The following is a 19,678-nucleotide window of genomic DNA, read 5'->3' as shown; positions in this document are numbered from 1 at the left end:
GTTTTCTGGTAACACAGCTGGCATATCTTCTGTAACAGGTTCCCAAGAGAACAGAGGTGGAAAGTTAGTCCAAGGCCAAGTATGTCCCCCGCAGAAGAAAGGATTTGGTACCCTGTGCCCACAAATGCTCTTTACCACCACAAAGCAATTCCTTAATATGTAAGGAATTCTTCCTACTTCAAGGCCACAGGAGAGCCAATTCCAGGAAGGACGTTGCCTGGTATCCTCCACTCTATCCTAGCTCCTCCAAGTGGGTGCGCCATGATTAATCTCTTTAGCCAAAAAATTTGTTTTGCTTACTGGTAGTATTTGTTCCTAGCAAGGAGGAAGTCATAACAAAACAAACAAACAAACAAAAAATGGAAAACATGTAAATTTAACTATTTTTGAAAATGTCTAGGGTAAAATGCACCCTTGGCTCATTGGTACCACTTCTAGGATTCTAGCTAAAGATGAATGTTCATGGGTGCTCACTGCAACACCACTGATAGGAAACATTTTGAAAACAATTAAAAAGTTCAAGTGTAGGGGATCCCTGGGTGGCTCAGTGGTTTAGCACCTGCCTTTGGCCCGGGGAGCGATCCTGGAGTCCCGGGATGGAGTCCCGCGACAGGCTCCAGGCATGGAGCCTGCTTCTCCCTCCTCCTGTGTCTCTGCCCCCCCTGCCCATGCCTATCATAAATAAATAAATAAATCTTTAAAAAAAATAAAAGTTCAAGTGTAGACCAATAAAAAAATTCATGGGAAATACATATATTGAAATATGAAACTAATAAAAAGCATGTGTTTTAAGTTGCTCTTTTTTAAATATGCTATTTATTCATTTGAGAGAGCGAGCGCATATGCACCCAATGTGGGGAGGCACAGAAGGTGAGGGAGAGAGGGAGAAGCAGGCTCCCTACTAAGTGGGGAGCCTGATATAGGGCTTGATCCCAGGACCCCAGGATCATGACCTGAGCCAAAGGCAGATGCTTATCGGACTGAGCCACCAAGCCTTCCCTTAAATTTCCTTCATGCTCTAAAGACAATCATTTTGAATGAAAAAAAAGCCACTATTCATAAGTATAATTATAATTTCTGAAATAGGGATGGACTTTACATTTACGCACAGAAGTGACAAAGGAAACCCCAAAATGTTGAAAGTGGTCCGACGCAGTCAGTGAGAATACAGCTCGTTTTATCTTTCTTACGCTTCCCTATTTCTGCATTTTCCAGAATTTTCCCTCTTTGTGCATTTTCCACAATGTCCTTGCTGGAATGTTTAAAAAAGAAAACAAGAAGCTTATATAAACAACAGCACAGGCATAAGAGTTTAATAATTCCAGGGAAGCTGAGCGGTAGGGTTTCCAGCTAATAGGGAGTTAGGGGCTAGCAAATAATTACTCAGTCTGGCATTCTGGGGGGTTTTCACTGCCGGGTTCACAAACGTTGCCGTTGAAAGAGCTTCTTCATCCTCACAGATGGGAAGCTCCCTGAACTGGGGGCTGTCCTGAGTGGGCCCTGCATGCCTGCCCTACAAGATTTCTTCGCGAAAGAGCAATTAACCACCTCAAGAAAGCCAAACGCACTTTGCTTTAACCATCTCCTTTGATAAAATCAAATGAGAATACATCCCCTAGAAAAAAGCAAGAATCCATATTTTCTAAATCTTATGATTTCCAGATTATGAAAGCCTTAGTCCCTGCAGGAATTGGACAATATCAACGGACATTCATAAGAAAAGTTTAAACTAAAAAAAAGAAAAAAAGAAAAGTTTAAACTCACACTAAGCCCCACAACCTAAATATTAATACGGAGCGTATAGGCTGTGTGGCGTGCTTCCCCCCTGGGTTGTGTGTGGACACACGTACTTGCTACATACATGCGTGCCTTCACTCTTCACATACACGTATATCTATGTAAATATATGCACGTATATAAATCCACAACTTTCCACACAAATGGTGTTAGATGTGTCCTGTTCAACCTTTTTCACTCAGGAACATGTCATCTAGTCAACAAATATTTGCTGAGCACCTGCTACATGCCAGATATTCTCGTGGGTGCTTAGGACAGCTCACTGAACTGAGCAAAGATCTTTGCCCTCATAGAACTTAACTTTCTAGGGAGGGGACATGGGAGCAACCACAAAGTCATGAAAAGGGGATTAAGGTTCATGATGTGTTAGAAAGGGATGCATGGAAAGGGAAAAAAGACCCACTGACTGGGAGCCCCGGGGATCCACGGTCAGAGGCGGGCAACAGGCATTTTTAAAGAGAGCTGTCAGGCTAGGACTTGGAGAAGCATTCATTTGAGCAAAGATCTTGACAAAATCAAGGAAATGAGAGATGGGAGTCGCCAGTGGAAGGCAGTCAGGGCCAAGGTACTGAATGAGATGCAGCTGCCTCCAGGAAGGAGGGGGGGTTCAGGAAGGATGGGGAGGGGGGCGAAGGTAGGAGACAGGGTGACGCAGAGCGGGAGGGAAGGAAGAAAAGCCGAGGGGTGGGGGACCTCAGAGTGGCAGCCTGTGTGGACTTTGTCAAAGGCCACTGTTAAGGACCTTGGCCTCTCCACATGGCAGGAAACAATATTGTGATTGATCGGGGCTGGCCACCGTGGATATGGACGTGGAGACCATGGGTGTGTAGTTGTCATCACCAACAGTGAAGGTGGCAACCTTGGGCCATCAGCCGACGATCCCTGTCAACCCACTAATTTATGGACAGGAAAATCTGGTGAGTTATGCAACGTGGGCTTTATATTTCACATTTGTGATGGGTACAGTGGACGTTCCGAGACCTAATTCAAATGTACCAGTAAAAAGTAGATTTAGCTTTCTCATGCAGTGATGGGAAAGGTGCATGTGCATGCACGCACGCGCATGTGTGCACACACACAGACAAGGGGAAAAAGGTGGCACAGGAGACAGGTGTTGGAGGAGATCAGTGGATCGGCACACGTGTTTTTACTAGTGAGTACAGACCCTCCAGCAGTCAGGGCCTAGAGGTCGACATCTTCCACAGCTGCCCCTGTTCCACGGGCTGGATCTAGTCGAAGACAAACATAGGCAAACATAACGCTCTCTGGGCCTTCCTCCCCTCTGTCTTTGGAGCGCTGTTCCCCACACATGGCGGGTCCCTGCACCCTGACCTGCTCTCCCATCCACACCCCACCCCCAACAACAAGCTCCCTTCTCTCCGGCCACACTTGGTCCTTGACACCCCTGCCTCTGGGCTCCTGCCCTTGCTGCACCCTTCTTAGAATGCTCTTCCTCTAGGCTCTGGGATGTTGACCCACTTCAGGTGGTTGCTCAAAGTCATCTTCTTATGGGGACTCTCCATGACCACCCTATTCAGATTTAGGACACACCGCCCAGAATCCCCATGCCAGCCCTGCTTGGCTTTCTCGGCGGCATCAGCAGCTGCCATCCCACAAACACTGCCTGTTCTTTACTTCCCTTGACTAGAATAGAAGCACCGTGAGGGCGGAGAATTTGGTCCTTTTTATCCACTGTGAGGTCTTCCATGTCTAAAGCACGTAAGAGGCCCTCAATAGACACTTGCTGAATGGGTGAGCGAGTGAAGGCTGTAAGGAGCCCTGTGCTGTACAGCTTTGCCTCTTCTGTGGCATCACAGCATCTGCTCTTTAACAAAAAAAAAAAATCAGATATCTACCCAATAGTCCCTTGAAATGAGGTAGAAGGGGCTTCTACACACGGCAATGAGATGGGCAGGCTTCCTGCATGCCACTCCAGAGAGGGGGGCATCGGGGGCATCGGGGACCAGACACTAGACTCTCTCGTGCCATGGCCAGACAGCTAAGTCTACCTAACTGTCTTCATTGCCTTTCTTTTCCATCAGTTTTACAATATTATCCTTCTCTTCCATGGCCTCACCTTCCTCTGAGGCTCCAAAAATCCTCTAGCGTGTCCCCCTGTCCTCCTTCCACAACACCTACCTGCCCAGGGCGGGCAATGCCTCTTAGGCTTCATCATTCTTTAGGTATCACCTCCTTCCAGGAAGCCCTCCAAGGCCATTCCAGTTAGGATTAGGTTCCCCTCTTCTGGGCTTCCAAAATACTCAGGACTCACCTACCACCAGAGCCTGCTCAACACGCTGAGCTTGTATCTCTGCCCTCTCAAGCTCTCCCTCCACAATATTGAGTGACTTGAGAAAAATCACTTCAATATGTGGTTCTTCATGTTCCCTGCAACCTCACATGATGCTTGGCACATACCAAGGGCATTAGTCCATTTAGGAAATGAGTGGATAAATGAATGAATGTATGTGTGTGTGTTACTCTGGGCTTTTTTGATGAAGACAATGCGATCATTCAATAAACTATTACTCCCTGCTCCGCTGGGTACGTCCAACTTTAAACAAAATGGTATGTTGAGAAAAGACAAAATGAAAGACACAACAAGGAAACATCTGGGGCACTCCAGCATCCCGAATGTCCCCAAATTATTCGTTTACATAGTCAAATAATGGGTCGAAGATGTTTGGAACTGCAAACCATCAGATGTCTTCAAGCAAGTGCCTGGTGCGCTGCTAGGTACACTGCTGGCATCATCCTCGTGGGTGAAATAAGGAAAAGAACATCCAGCCTCCAGGATGGCCCCAAGAGGGTACACTGCAGGTCCCCACCTCCCCACACAGCTGGACAGTGGGGAGGAGGTTGGGCGATGGCTGAGTTAACTCACTCCACATCAGCAAGGCTTCAATGGAATTACCCATGCCACTGGCACACACCTCTCTCTCTGCCCCTCTTTGGGATTCCTGAGCCCCAGGGAATAGGGGGGCTGAAAACAGGCACATTTAGATAGCAGAGGGAAGGTGATCTTGAGTCTCTGTCTCCAGCAGAAAAGAAGCACTGCTATTTCTTATAGAGAATCTGAGTAAGTTGATACAAGGGAAATGTCTCCCTCTTCTCTCCAGGCAACTCTGCATCAGGAGGCTTTCTTATCACAGCAGGATCTATCATGCATTTGTCTCAAATTCACTTGCTGTGTTTTTCTGCATGCAATTGAAAAAAATAAATAAAACTAATCTTTTGCGTCAGATATTTGCATACAAATGATATCTGGCACTTTTATAACATCGTATTGAATCTTCAAGGCGCTCTGATGTGGCGCCGTATAATCTTATAATGGGAAAATACAGTTTTTTTTAATAACCAATTGCTTTTTTCACAGATGGATCTGTAAGGGAGTTATCATAAGGCGAGAGAGAGAGAGAGAGAGAGAGAGAAAGAAAGAAAAAGAAATCCTACAACAACAACAACAAAAATAAACCAGGTCTGCAATTCTGACAGCTTCTTCCAATGAAAGGTAGTTAAATGGGCCTTTGAATTACCGGATCCTACACCGCGGATTGTTTTGCTTAGAGAATGAGTTTTGCAAACACTTCTACAGAACCAACATGATTAGAGAAGCGATGCTGAGACAGCTCCGTGATGATTGTGGGAAGGGTCTCTGGGCCTTAACTAAATTCAAGGCAAGAGTATGGCTCTTATTGCAAAAGCTAGGTTGATCCCACCTTGGGAAGACGCCACTGTTGAGATGCGATGTGTCACCCGGCGGGAGACAAGGAAGCGTGCAGTGGGCTTGGAGCTCCCAGCCCCGTGCAAGTCACTAGGTAGCAGAAGGTTAGCTGAGGACAAGGCACAGGCTGACACCCGCAAATGCCCCCCCTCCCCGGGGGGGGGGGGCGGATATGTGTGACATTCCTCAGGTACTCCTGCTGCCCCAAGCATTTTTATCAATAACTTTATCAATAAACTTCTAGGAGGAAATGTAGATACAATTAAATGTCCTTATAACCTGCAGCCCATTGACAGACACTTGAATCGGGTGGAGTGTACTGTTCCTCCAGGAAGCTCCCAACTATCTTAAGGTCTTGCTAGAAGGAAACACAACCTTACCTTGACAATGGCAAGGCCTCGAGGAAAAACAACGTCAACTGGCTATGGCAAGGCCTCGGCTATCCTGAGTCTTCTTTAACATACAAAAATCCTTTTTTTTTTTTTTTAAACAAAAAATAAGACCATCTTATTCATGAGAGACACAGAAAGAGAGAGAGAGAGAGGCAGAGGGAGAAGCAGGCCCCATGCAAGGAGCCCGACACGGGACTCGATCCCGGGACTCCAGGATCACATCCTCGGTCAAAGGCAGGCACTAAACTGCTGAACCACCCCGGGATCCCCCCCCAAAAAATCCTTTTGAAACCTCCCTTTTCTTACCTCCCCCAACACCCTGGTAAATAATCAGCCACCCCTCACAACCCCAGGGCAGCAACTCTTTCTGCCCCCAGGTCCTGTCCCTGGGCTTTAATAATGTGGAGGCTGAGAAAATTAAGGCCATTCCAACTCAAGTTTAGCATTAGCACAAGTACAGCCATCTTAGGCCCCTGTGAGTAAGAGCTGAACTTTACAGGAAAAACTGCAGAATGTCCCTGACAGGGAATCCCATATCAGAAAGACAACAGAGCTCAAAACAGAGTTTTTACAGGAAAAAACTGCAGAATGCCCTCGGCAGAGAATCCCATATCAGATCTTAAGAAACTCCCCCACCCTTTCCCCCATATTGGAATGGAAAAAATTCCTCCACCCCTTCTGAAAATCCCCTAGACCAGCCCATAAAAACCCACCTGTAACCCACTTTGGGGTCCAAGCCCCTGCTCCGCTGTGTCGGGTATACTTGGACCCAAGCTCGAGCTTGCAAATAAACCCTCGTGTGCTTGCATCAGTGTCAGCATCTTGGTGGTTTCTCAGATTTGCAATCTTTGGCACAACAAATAAAACCACCATTTTGCACCAAAGACATCTCAAGAATTCTTTCTTGGTCTTCGGCCCCAGACCTCACCCCACGAAACCTCACCTATATTCCAAAACGACATCAGAAGGTCGTCAAAAGCAACACTGAGTGCCAGACCCTGGGCTTCGTGCTCATCAACTCCCATGAGTCTCCAAAGAGCGCCCCCTGCACACAGTGCCTGCTGCACGCGCGCCTTCAAGTCCCTGCGGAATAAACACATGAACCTGTCCATCCATTTTATGAAACCGAGGCCAGAAGAAACTTGCCTAAAGTCCTCCTGGGATTCAAACCCAGTTCTGCTGAACACAGATGTCTTTTCCCTTGCATCATCTGTTGGGGAGAGGCGTGTCCTTGCAGCCACGGAAGGAAGGCTCAGGCACAGAAAATGAGCAAGACGCATAGACCGATGCATTCTTGAAATGAAGAGATACCCCCAGGTCACGTAATGACTTTCATGGGCCATAAATACTTCTGCCTTCATGGGCCCCTTCTTCCATAAAATGGTATTAAAAATTATATGATACAACTGAGTTTGTAAAAAAAAAAAAAAAAGACCAATATAATCCACGTTGGATTTTTCTTCCGATTTTAAAAGAGAGCAAAAGATTGTTATGGGCCTTTAAAAGTATCATGGGTCCCAGGCACCCCAGGCCGTGCACCTACTGTGTCTAACAGAGAAGGGCACCCCGTAAAGGTGCCATCAACTAGAAAACCCACACACAAAACGGATATACTAAGTCCACATGCCTGCAAGCTGGTGATGCTCACAGCACTTGCCAAACACCCCGGAAATAAATACCTGACAGCTCAGTTACGGTTATGTTGGCTCCGGATCCTAGAGACCCATCCCAGCGGCTGCCCACACAGCAACTTTTCATATGAAATCATTCCAGCCAGGGGCAGTCCAGGGTTGGCACGGCTCCGAGCGTCGTGGGCATCTGCTCCTTGAGGAAGGCAAAGGCCATCACCTCCGGGCCTGCCCCCTGTATTCAGATCAAGAGGAGAGGCCAGGCCTCAAGGCCTAAAGGCTTCGCCCCGCAGAAGCCTTGTTTTCCGGGGGGAAGGAAGCCTTCTGCAGGCCACACTGGGGCTCTGTGATGTTCCAGAGAATCTGGGAAAGTAGGTACTTCCAAGTGCAGTCATTACCTCCCCCAAACAAAATCAGGTTCATAAGAGAAGAAGGGCCAGTGGGGGAGAAGACCAGAGCCCGGGCAGGCGCCCGGCAGGCGGGCAGCAGTGTCGGCTTCAGCAGCCCTGAGTCCTGTACACCGAACTCTCTAGTCCCCATGAGAGACCAAGTCTTCGAGAACGGTGCCCAGGCCCGGGAAGCTGGGGGGTAGCAGAAATCGGGGAGGGTTGTTCGGTTTCCAGCAGAATGAGAGAGTCCAGGCCACGTGGCCCTGGGTCAGCACCGGGGCAGCAGCAGAAGACGAGCTGCTGCCCTGCTGGGCGCTTGCTAACGCGGCCGCACCAATGTCTCCAGGCTGCCGTCAGTTGGTCAACGGCTCACTTGCTAGGACAGGACCGGGCACTGTCCCTCCGGGCCCGGGATGGGCCGCTGGGCCGCCGGCGTCCACTGCTGCCCGGCTCAGTCTCACGGCCTCGCTAGGTTTTACCCTGAGTGCTATTCCCTCAACAAGAACGACACCCCTGGGTGCTCTCCAGACCCGGAGACCCAAAACTCTGCTCAGCGGGGCCTCCCCAGGGGGTGGCGGGCCGCTTGGAACCATGGCCACTGAGCCCCAGTCACGGTCAGCGCCCGTGAGCTGAACCGGGAGCAGGACTGGACGAAGTACTGAGCTCTTCTGCTCCGTGGGGATCCGGGCAGCGGCTGTCTGGTTTGCTTTCCTCCAGGGGTCCTCGGGTGCGGGGTGGGGGTACTCCCCAGGGGACATGCGGCAACAGCTGGAGATCATTCGGGGTGGTGGGGAGGCGCTGCAGGCACCCAGCGGGTGGCGGCCAGGGAGGCTGCTAGACATCCAAGGGCGCACAGAACTGGCCCCCCTGCGCCCCATAATGAAGAAGGATCCAGGCCCAAATATCCCTACTGCTGAAGTTCAGAAATGCTACTTTATCTGAATGTGCAGAAAGTCTTGTGAAATAGGAGCTCAAGGGTCCTGGGAGGGGTCAAGGGACCCTCAAGTGGCGAGCAGGGACTACAATCCAGGTGTGAAGCCAAAGGCCGTGCTCTCAACTAGCCCGACTTGGATGCCCTCCCGTCTTACCTGTGGGCTCACACATCTGCCCCCACCTGCTCCGTGCTCACATCCTGCAACAGGCCTTGGCGATTGCCTTGAGGTATTTGCCCATCAGCAGTGTGGTCATCTAGAAGCAGCCAGAAATGGGACTTTTTAATATTTTTACACCTATTCTTTTGCTCTTCCATCCTGTTGACTGTTGACCCACATGCCTGGTGGTTAATCTCCCACAGTTTGAATTTTCACTTTTCCCTCTGTCAGTTGGGAGGACTTGATCTGGGCTCCCTGAAGCTCACCGTCCGCATCTGTAAAAGGCAAGTAGGCCTCGGCCCAGGCTTGTGGGGAAGATTAAATGAGATAATGCGTGAGCTCTGCGCCTGGCACATGGTGAACACACAGTTAATAGCACAGTAAGTCCTCTTGTTCCAATCTCTAGTGTTCTGGCCGAAAAACTGGTGCTGATGAAAGGTGAAATGGAAGTTATTACCATGTAGCAGAAATCATTTTAAGACAATTTAGAGTAGGATTGTTTTTTTTCTTTTTTTTAAAGAGACTTTTTATTTTTAAAAAATTTTTATTATTTTTTGAGAGAGAGCACGAGAGAGAATGCAAGAGGGGAGAGGGGTGGGCGGCGGAGGGAAAGAGGGAGAAAGAATCCCAAGCAGACTCCCTGATGAGTGTGGAGCCCAGTACAGGGCTTGATCTTACTACTCTAAGATCATGACCTGAGCCAGAATCAAGAGTCAGGATGCTTAACCAATTGAGCCACCCATGCACTGCAGGATTGTCTTTTTTCTTTCGTTTTAACCTTACTCATTCTGGCACACCGTGAGAAATGTAGCTTATGTTATGATACAAAACATACACACACACACCCCCCAAACAAAAAGTTTACATCATATACTTAAGCATTACCAAATAGGGTTCATTCCGATTTGTTTTTTTCCATTTCACTTTTAAAAAATGCTTGTTGTAGCACATTACATTTATTTTACCCACAGGTTAAGAATACCATACGCTGTATGATTCCATTTATATGAAAGTCTAAAACGACAAAACTATAGGGTGAGAAAGCAGTTAAACTATTTCCCAGGAGTTCAGTGGGGGTCTCAGAGAGCAAAGGGGCTAGAGGGACATTGGGGGTGATGGAATGTTCTAGATCTTAATTGTGGTGTGGCTACAGGACAGTGTATATTTGTCAAAATTCATCAAACTGTACAAATAAAAAGGGTGGATGTTATGTTAATTGGAGTGTTATAAATGCTGATTGTTTCAGAGTATTGTGATGGTTAGTTAACTAGCAGTGTTCAGTTCTACTCGATTTGGAATTCCCTCACGTTCATAGGACATATTACAGGAATACGCATATTAACTATCTAAGAAGCCAAGAACCACGCATCTTTGTTGGCCAGCCATAAAAATAGGTACCCATTACCTTCAAAACAGATACCAGGGCCTTATTAGCTCACTCAGTGATCACAACCGTACTTTGAGTTAGAAGTTGTTTCAGTGATTTTAGAGAGGAGAAGACTGAGGCATGTACAGGTCACATTACCCATCCAGATTTTTGTAGCTAATAAGCAGTAGAAGGTGAGATTCAACCCTAGGCTCATCTACAATAATACATATTTGGTCTTTGTCTAAACACTTGTGATCTCCAGGTGATAGAGTTTAGGTGGGGACCGGTTGCCAGAAAGACATGATTCGAAGAGTAGAACTTTCAGCCCAACAGAGAGACCAGAAATGGAGTTCAATCGCCAATGGCCAATAATCTAACCAATCATGCCTAGACGATCAGACCTACATAGAAACCCCTAAATGACAGCATTTGGAAAGGAATTTGTGAACACCTTGTGGTCCTGGGAGGGTGATGTGCTCCATGCCCTTCCTTCATACCTCGCCTTATGCATCTCTTCTATTTGGCTGCCCCTGAGTCACATCCTTTATAATAAACTGGTAGTAGTAGTAGTAGGTAAAGTGCCTTCCTGAGTTCTGTGTGTGCTGATCTAGAAAATTACTGAACCTGAAGAGGTGTCCTGGGAATCCCAGATTCATAGCCAGTTGGTCAGAAGTGCAGGCAGCAACCTGACACAGGGGTAGTCTTGGGGGCCAAGCCTTCTACCTGTGGGGTCTGCATTAACTCTGGGGACACAGCTTCAGAACTGAATTATAAGACACCCAGCTGGTGCCAGAACTTATGGCTGCTCTGGGGAAAAAAAAATCCACACATTTGGTATCAGAAGTGTTGAGAGTGAAAACAAAGCTGACGGATCCCAAGGCCCATGGTTTAACCTCCAGGAGCAGGACCTCCCATCCTGAGGAAAGTCTTTATTTTCTATTTCCCTCTAAACGCTCCCAGAGTCATTTGGCTTCAATGACTATTTGTCATTCTTAAATGTTGGATCCAATCTGCTGCTGCCACTTGAAGAAATAGATCTTACATGTTTTGACAGATGTTAGATGTTACATATCAAGGAACACTACAGCACCAAAAGCAATACAGTTTGGTTTTCTATAAGAAGGCTGATGAATAACAACAAACAAACAAAAAAATTTTTTTTCAGTGTTTCAGTGATTTTAAGAGACACTAAAGCAAAGACCAAGGTCCCAGCATTTGCAGTCTTTCCAGAAAACTGTGGTTTCATCACACCAGCTAGTCAATTAATAACGTCTGGACAAAGGTATTTACTGAACCATCACGCCTATGACAAAATTTCCCATGCTACCATTGCTAAAGAAGATGAATGTTTTAAAGTCTCAGAGTGGCTCAAGGTGGAAAAAAGGAACAAAAATATTAAATAATTAGGAAAACAAGATTAAAAGAAGAAAGGTCCCCTCATTGTACCATGAGAATCATGGAGCCATTTCCCCGTGTTTCTCACCCCTTGGTCTCTGTCCTCACCTGTAAGCTTATATTAGTAATAGCTAATAGTAATAATCATAGTTAATACCAATGCAAACCCAATTTAATTTGGGGGGTTTACATGGAAGGCCTACTGTAGATTTCAGCTCACAGACTTTCTTTTTCCTTCTATTCTTGGACCTATGAGGCATTTACTAGATTCTTTTTATATTGGTTTATATTCATTTCCAGTACTTAAACACTGGGAAATTTCACAAATCCAGAGTTCCAGCTTTTAATTAACCAAAGACACAAAAACAACACCCCTGATAACTTAGAAACCCCCAGTGATTTAGGAACTCTTGGTCTCACATTTCTGCATGGCAACACTTGGCTGTCCCACTGAACTGGGGCTCCTGGATTCCACTGCTACCCAAGCTCCACCCAAGCTCCCTTATTGTATTGCCTGTCTGGCCTCTACAGGCATGTGAATTTGGCCTTCAGTTTAAATAGGACCATTACTAAATTACTAATTATCTTAGTAAAAACAAAAAACAACAAAAAAACAAAAAACAAAAAGAAAAACAAAAAACCAAAACTAATGCCATCTCTTACTGCTGACTGACAGACTGTCCAATGAAATAGTGGCAAGTCCACTTGTTTTGTTTTGTTTTTTTTAAGATTTTATTTATTTATTCATGAGAGACACCAAGAGAGAAGCAGAGACACAGGCAGAGGGAGAAGCAGGCTCCATGCAGGGAGCCCAATGCAGGACTCGATCCTGGGCCCCCAGGATCACGTCCTGGGCCAAAGGCAGATGCTCAACCACTGAGCCACCCAGGTGTCCCATGTCCACTTGTTATTCTCATCAGTACACTCTGGATAGGCAGTCAACATTGTCCCATTGCGTAGCAAGGAACACAGAGGCCAAGCAAAGCAATGTAATCGTTCAGTGTAGTAGAAACCATGTTCTAGAATTCTGACCGGCTCAATTCAAGAACATTCCTACTTACCGGCTCTCAGAATTTAAGTAATTACTTTTGCCCTCTGCCTCTCAGCTTCCTCTTCCTAAAATAATACCACTCATATGTAGGTGAGGGTCAAACAAGATAATTTATTAAAAAATCTCTGGAAAACAGCTATTTCTCATTCAGTAGTATTCCCATTGTCTCTTTTCTACAATATGGATATTATGGTTGTCTCATAAATAAGGCCAGAAGCATCTTTCATTTTATTTTATTTTATTTATTTATTTTTAAAAGATTTTATTTATTTATTCATGAGAGACAGAGAGAGAGGCAGAGACACAGGCAGAGGGGGAAGCAGGCTCCATGCAGGGAGCCTGACGTGGGACTCGATCCCCGGTCTCCAGGACCAGGTCCTAGGCTGAAGGCAGCGCTAAACCGCTGAGACACCCAGGTGTCCCATCTTTCATTTTAAACATAGTCTCTCATTTCATGCCATCTTGGAGGAGAGGTGCTTGATTTGGGAAGAACTCCAAAGCTGAAGTATTTTTACAATTTTTAAAGAATTTCCATACCTATGACTTCATGGGGTCTTCACCAAATGGACAGGAGAATTGGTGCTGTTATTTTGTAGATGGGGATATTGGGTCAAAAGTCTGCATTTCAGCTATCTCTGGAACTTTTTCAGTTTATAGTAGCCGGCAAGGCAGTTTTGAAAATAACTTTGATTATTACCCCTACTTCATTGAGAGGTTAAGCGCGTGGTGCAGAGTAACACAACCACATAGTAACTGAGAGGCTGCCAGATAGAGATTTTTTTCCTCCCACTCATCAGTTCTTAAAGTGGGGTCCTTACAACCCCAATCCTAAAAGATGCTCCATGGAGAAGAGCTCTCCTAAATTTCAGAAACTACTACAGTGTCTACAATGAGCTTTAACATAATAAAGACAGCGAAGAGGGTGATACTGGAGGACGTTTGTTTTAATCTACATATTTAATACCTGCAACACTCTAGCTGGAAACTTGCATTCCAAAATTTGCCAAGCTGAGATCTTCAAGAAGAACAAAACAAAAAAATACTCCTCGAATCCCTCACTCCAAAAGCAGCTTCTGTCTTTAGTCTACACCAGAAGCTTTGGTAATTAGCATAATGGGTGTTATGAGTGGTTTTTCTTGCTGAATAAAGGGGTATCCAAGAATCTATGGCATCACTAGAAAGGATCCCTTTGAGGATTAGGGAACAGGACTCTTGCAGAGCCAAGAACCTTCACCTGGCAAAACGGTGCCCTTGCAGGCTTAGGATTCCCCACGGGTCCTCTTTTTGATTCATTAGCCAGGAGTCTCTCCCTCCTCCCACTAGAACATTAGCTCAATCTTGCTGCTAGAATATGGTCCCACCTGCCTCAGTGAGCTCTTTACCACACCGTACAATCAGAATATCTGAATGCAGGGAGCTCATCACTCGGGCCGCATCACGGTTTCTGTACCTGATGGCTCTTACTGTTAGCAGGTGTTTGAAAATTTGGTGCAATTGCATCGTAAACTACTATGCAAGGGCCACGTGTGACAGCGCGGAGACCTGCCTTCACCTACCTTTAGTCATTGAAAGCCGCTGATTCGGTATCAACAACAACCAGCCAAACTGGTGTTGAGTCCAGTTGCAACAAAAATTCTGCATCTTACAGCCTAGACTATTACATTTACCCGGTGTCAGGTGCCAAGAAGTTCTCAAAGTAAAGAAACTAGTTTGACTCTACACTTACCAAAAATTCACGTAAGGACCAAACGCCCCCCGCCTCCCCCCCCCAAAAAAAACCCCCCAAGAACCTGAATTGGCAACTCACGGAATGCGCTTGGGGAAATCCTGGTCTAGAGCGCTCTGACCCCTTTGCTATTAACTGACATTCCCCCCAGGCAACGAAAGGCCCAGAATTAGATAGTGGGCTTTTATGACTTCAGAGCTGAGTCCTTCCTATTGTTCTCTGCTCTTTTCTTCCTTCTCCAAGTAAATCACAGGATCATCAGAAACCCTATTGAAGCTGCTCCAGGACTGCACTGTGATCTTTATCTTCAAAGCCATCCTGCCAGGCCTCTGGCTCACAATTTGCATGACAGCTAAAGGAAAGTAAATTTGGGGGCTGGCTTTCTTTGATAACCAAATGCTTCTCTTTCTTTCTTTGTTACGAAGGTACAACTTTAAAAGGAATTCAGTGATGAGGAAAATAATTCTATGGTATTTAGCGCAGTGCAGTCACTGTGACTGGCTCGGGCCATTTGCTCAAAATAGGACCGGTGCCCTGGTGTCTTCAATAGAGCTCAATTATCAAATGACTGGCCTGGAAGGTTTAAAAGGCGAGCAACAGTTCTGGGTGGGAGCCACGTGCGGAAGCAGGAGGGAGGCAGAGAGAGACACCCGAGGCATCATCCGCTGTCCCGCTCACCTTGGCCTTCTCTCCACACAGGACTGGCCTCGGAATTTGAGACCAAGCATAAAACAAAAGTGCAGAGCTCCTTGTTTGAAAAGCAGGAAAGAGGTGCCACTCGAGGAACTGGAACATCAAGTGTTTTCCTTTCTCCCTCCCCCTCCCTTAACTCGTCTCTGTGCTTCTCGCTTGCTGTTCAGGTCATCGTGAGAAAAATGAAAATTTTAAGCTACTCCCATGAGTTTTTTTTTTTTAATTTTTTAAAGATATTTATTTATTTATTTATGATAGTCACAGAGAGAGAGAGAGAGGCAGAGACACAGGCAGAGGGAGAAGCAGGCTCCATGCCGGGAGCCTGACGTGGGATTCGATCCCGGGTCTCCAGGATCGTGCCCTTGGCCAAAGGCAGGCGCCAAACCGCTGCGCCATCCAGGGATCCCCCTACTCCCATGAGTTTTACGGGTCACCTTTACACTGTGCAGTGCCCATCTTAAATGTGACTATAAGAACATTTAACTCATGGGGCGCCTGGGTGGGGCGGTTGGTTGAGCGGCCAACTCTTGGTTTGGGCTCAGGTGGTGATCTCCGGGTCCCGGGATGGAGCCCCAGGATGGAGCCCCAGGATGGGCTCTGTGCCCAGGGTGAGTCTGCTTGAGATTCTCTCTCCCTCTGCCCCTCCATGCTTTCCCCTACACATGTACTCTCTCTCTCTTTCTCAAATAAATCTTTCTTAAAGGACATTTAATTCACATGCTGAATCACCAAAATTGCACTACTAGCATTTTGTGGCCCCAACGTGCATATATATTTTGTTCCTGCCAGTACGGGGGGGAACACCGCACAAGATGAACACAACTATTTTTTATTTCACACTGTGATGCGTGCACATTCTAGCAACAACACTCTAGCTTAGGTTTAATGATGGACAAGAAAGGACTGAAGGCAAAAGGAACTCTGGGTTGCCCGATTTTGCCTTTCCCTTCTAACTCCTATAGGAAAGTGACTTAAGATATGACAGGCTGCTTTGGTTGTTTTCTTTGGTTGCTGTCTTCTTTCTGCATTTGAAGCAAGTTCTGGTTCAGAGGGAAAGTCTCCCTGGTTCAGAAGGAAAGGCCCCTGCTTATCTGGTGGTGGATGTAACACACTCATCTTGAACTCGCTCTGGGTCCCAGTGACCTCCCACACACCTTGGGTCCTCTGAACTTTTATGCACCCTGAGTGCTACTTGCAAACAAGGCATCAAGGCACAGTGAGCGGAGGCTCACACTTCAGTTGCCTTCTCTGCTCATACACGTGCTCCACTGTCCCACTGGACTTTACTCACAAACACAAGTTCAAAGATAAAAGCACAAGAATTTCAAGACGGCTACAGGAGAGCATTAAACCAAGAACGGGACCCTTTGGAGAATGGATCCGTGTGTGACTGCCTGGGTCGCATCCATAAAACCGCCCTGCTGTGGGTTCTAAATACAGAGCCGGGGTCTTACACCCTAGGGCCTACATGTGGGGCTGTGGCAAGGCAGAGAACATAATGTGGGGCAGAGATTCTCATATTTCTTGTCTACAGTGTTTTTAAGATCTCAGGAAATTTCCTCTTAACACCTTTAGGCCAAAAGAAACACATAGCAGCTCCATTTCTCAAGTTGCTAGGTCCAAACAACTTCAGTATTTATGTCCTAACAAATTAGTAGCCATTTGAAAAAATACACCTAAGTCAAAAGAAAAAATATTTATATTTTATTCTTAACTAACCACAAATCCTAGGTAAGGGGATGTGTGTGTCTGCCGGGCACTGAAGCTCCTCAAACCCTGGGAATAAGATGATTCCCACTGCCACCCTCACTTTCCTGCCCATGTGATTTTCACACAGTACTTCTGCTTTTTATCAGAGCAACGACTCAAAACCCAGCTTCACAAAAATGGTATCACGGGAGTTAATTTTTGTGTGACCTAATGTTGAAATTGAACAGCCTCCAGCCAGTAGTCATTCCCAAGGGTCTAATACATGTTGAGTACCATGGTCTCCTGCAAAAAACTCGATATATCCCGCAGCACCTCTGTGAGTTCCCTGTGGCACCCCAGGGTACCTTAGCACACAGTTTGGGAAACAAAAGTGCAGCAGTGATGAGTGTGGGCGCTGGAGTTAGACTGTCCTGGAGACAGTAAACTGCGATTTCATGATGCATCCATGGTGGACTCACGTTCCACTTCTTTATTTACAAAACCAATATTTACTGAGCACCCACTAATTTCACTAGGTGTTTTGTTTGGTGCTGAAGGTACAAAGCTAAGGCAAGTAGACGTTAACACCTGCCCTCAGGGAGCTTGAGAAGCCTGGAAAAGGCAGACAATCCAATAACCACAGGAAAATGTCATTCTGGCTGGCGGTTTCTTAGTAAAAAGAGCAGGGCGGGAAGGAAGCCCTTGCACATGGGGCATCTTAGAGAAACAAAGAAGGTCAAACTCTGTCTCCTTATTAGTTGTTATGACAACAAAGAAACTATTGCCAAGGCACTGAAAATGCCACGTGGGAGCCCACGTCCAGGGCCACAGTCACAACACATCTCCCCTTTCTGTGTGTAGCCCACACATAGGATCGCACTTGTACCTGTGTGCCCGAGATCCCACGTCTCCTGGCATCCCAGCTCCTCCTGCTGACTTCCTGGAGGGGCCTTGGGGAAGAACACCTTGCTGATTTTCTCTAAGGGCCAAATAGCACCTGGTGGGAACTCTCCATTTCTATTTCCTCAAGGTCTAAGGCGGGATTTTTCTCCCACCCACCCTGGAATTCCCCAGAGATGCTGATTTGAAAAGGTAGAACCATGGGCCCCACCCCAGATCTACTGAATGAGCATCTTTTGCCAGCATTTGACAACTACAAACTCAGAGAGTAGAATGTGGGTGGGGCCATCTTAATCCAGCACAGCTGTGGGCAAATGAGTAGCGCAAGGTCCAGCCTTGGCGGAATCGAATTATCACAGATTGAGTCAATGAGCTTCCTCTGACATCAGCCAACTGTTGACTTTCATCAGAAGATGGGCAGCCTTACCTCCAATATTTAACCGAAAGAACTTAAAACCTCAATATGAATGGAAAGTATGGAGTTGGCTGTGTTAATGGGAATCTGAGAATGGATATATTTTTTCTGGGACTGAGGGGAAGGTTTTGTTAACATGGTTGACCCTTGAACAACACAGGGGTAAGGGTCACTGACTTCTGCTCCATTGAAAATCTGAGGATAACTTGATTCCCTCAAAACTTAACTACCAACGGCCTACTATTGACTAGATGTCTTACCAATAATACAGTTGATAAATACATATTTTGCATGTTGCATGTATTACCTATTATATTCTGCTAATAAGGTATGCTGGAGAAAAGAAAATGTTAAGAAGAGTATGAGAAAATACATTTACAGTACTGTACTTATCGCAAAAAAATCCGCATATAGGTGAACCCACACATTTCAAACCTGTGTTGTTCAACAGTCCGCGATAGTTTGTATAGTATTCCCCATCTCCAAAGTCAAGATTGTCCCCAGATGGAATTATAAAATGTCACTTTATGTAAATTTATATTCTCTCTACCTTTGTTCTGTTTTCTGAGCTATAGGCTGAAATACTCTGAGCCCATGGGCCAGGCACTGTGAAGCCAGGTACACTGCTTTGGCTTCATTCACACCATTCCCGGCAACTCCAACACACAGCCTGGCACACTCAGGGATGATCCTGAATAAGCACTTGGTAAATGAATGAATGAATTTCAGAAACCACAATAGTCTTACCCTGGAAGGCGTTTTAATAACTACTACATTATTGTGCCTTAAAATGAGTAAAAGATCTTTATAGCACTGGTCCTGCATGCAAAGGGGACACACAGAACATAGATTTTACTCCCCATTCCCCCCCCCCGACACCTCCCACAAAAAAAATAATAATACTGCTTTTCTCAGTATATAATTGAAGCAGAAACAATTCTGCAGCTTAACCTCCAGAGCCAGTTCATTTCTAATGTTGGCACGAGTGCTTTAGAATATAGTTTGAATCATGTACAAATCCACCATGGCTTTGAAACGCTCCCCTTGGCTTACACTTAGGTGGTCACCACCTGGGTTAGAGATTAGAAAAATGAAAATAGAAATCATTTCAAATCCCTATTCCCTTTACTTAAGGCCCAAGATTAAAGTGTTTAAATTTCTCATGGTTTCTATCTCAAACCAGAAACTAATAAAAGGGAGTATTTGAGGTTCTTATGATTTAGGGTAGGGGTTGGCAACTATAGTGTGGGTGACTCCAGCCTGCCACAGGTGTTCGTAAATAAAGTTTTACTGGCACACGGCCACACCTATCTGCTTATGTCCTGTCGATGGTTGCTTTTGTGATGCAGCAGAAACAGAGACCATATACCTTAAATATTCATATTCTTGTCTTTTAAAGAAAAGTGTGCTGCCCCCTAA

The sequence above is a fragment of the Canis aureus genome, chromosome 26, assembly GCF_053574225.1.
Source record: "Canis aureus isolate CA01 chromosome 26, VMU_Caureus_v.1.0, whole genome shotgun sequence".
In the NCBI taxonomy this organism is placed as follows: domain Eukaryota; kingdom Metazoa; phylum Chordata; class Mammalia; order Carnivora; family Canidae; genus Canis; species Canis aureus.
The sequence above is the reverse complement of the archived record's forward strand: the minus strand, read 5'-3'. Positions refer to the sequence as shown.